General features: G+C 35.3%; 1 non-coding gene across 1 annotated transcript; it reads left to right on the top strand.

The window, feature by feature from the left end:
* The first annotated feature begins 64 nt into the window (after window positions 1-64).
* Smp_tRNA_00984_Gln_TTG.1.1 lies at window positions 65-130 on the top strand. The gene has a single exon. It is a non-coding gene (tRNA).
* The last annotated feature ends 1,484 nt before the right edge of the window (window positions 131-1,614 follow it).

The following is a 1,614-nucleotide window of genomic DNA, read 5'->3' as shown; positions in this document are numbered from 1 at the left end:
TGAACAACAATACTAAGTGAATTTAAACTTCACCCCATCGCACAAGCAAGTGGCTATCAGGACTCAGTGGCCGAGTGGATAACGCGATGGCGTTTGAAGCGAGGGTACTGGGTTCGAGTCCCAGAGTGAACATCAACTCTGAGATGCAGGTACATCCAGCTGACGAGTCCCAAATAGGACGAAACGCGCGTCCTGGATTCCACTGCTAGCCACTATCCATCTTTGCTTATCAAAGTTCTACATTGCTTAGTCAATGACGTTCAGTTGGAAGCGATACAGAAGAAACATATGAAACAAACAGAGGAAATCACAAATGTACCATACTAGTTGGGACTAATTATGAGTTCGTCTTATTCTGCAAGTGCTATACTTCTCGCTTTATTTAATTATTGAGGAAAATGAATATAAATTTTTGATTTCAGTTCATAGGAGAAATGATGAATATAGATCGAGTAAACTTTTTTAAGTGGAAAATGATTATAACAAGTTGGATCAAATAATATAAATGCATTGAACACATATATATTAGTAGTATGAATTAGATTGCAATGTATGACTTAAAGACTAAAGCCGGAAGAGTGAAATGTTGGACCTAAACTCCATTGACTTGAATGATCGATCTTTTAACGGAATCTGAATGTCTTATTTTCGTTCTCATCTGGATTTATGACTAATTACTGTTGATGAGTTTCAAAATAGAACTAAATAACTATGGCATACGGTTCACATTTACAGACTAGCCTTTGTTATCCAACAGTTGAAAACCAGGGGCGGCTGGACAGGTGCTCCACTTGAATGTAAGGTTTCTCAGTAGTGCACATATTCGACTTTTCGTAGGATTGATTGATAATAAAAGTATAAACCATTGATTGCCAGCTTAGTGGCAATCGAGCTTTTAACATTTTTAGTCAACTGTCTAAACATTTTGGCTGATCATTGATATGAAGTTTTATGTATTTGAAAACTATATAATTCCATAATTCTCTCAAAGAATTAACTTTACTACAAACACTCATTCCAAATCTATTTAGGGATTTTGGTTACGCAATAGGTATTTAGGAACACTGTTTTATACCATTGATTGATTGCTGAATAGTGGATAGTATCATGCGTGTCTAGTCATTTAATGCTAATTCACTTCTATTAGCCAAGTTTCAATGTGGCCACTGGTCAGTTGTAACGTCTGAGACTATGAGGCTGAATGACACAGATTCGGCTCACGTATGGGACATCAATTTCTTCAAAATTACAGAAATTACAGTTACCGAGTGAGAATAAGAACGAAACCTTGGTCCATGGTTTTCTAGAAAACACCTTCAATCACCTAACACATTCGTATAATTTATGGGCTGAATAATCATAGTACATACATATCTAAATCTGAAGTTATCATGTTATATGCCAGCGTATCTAAAGAAATGAAACATTACTACACTATATATTGTTACGTACACCTTATCTATTTAAGAGAAGATGAAATTCATAAAGGAAATGTATATCCTCTTCAATTTCTTCTTTTATTGCCTAACTTCTTTCTAACATGTGGCACTGGTGTTTTCTCCATGTTTTTCCTAATCTTCTTTTTTTACTTTCATGATGTGCTTATTACTCATC

Source organism: Schistosoma mansoni, chromosome 2, assembly GCF_000237925.1.
Source record: "Schistosoma mansoni strain Puerto Rico chromosome 2, complete genome".
Taxonomy (NCBI): domain Eukaryota; kingdom Metazoa; phylum Platyhelminthes; class Trematoda; order Strigeidida; family Schistosomatidae; genus Schistosoma; species Schistosoma mansoni.
Note: the sequence above shows the minus strand (reverse complement) of the source record. Positions and strands in the feature narration are given on the sequence as shown.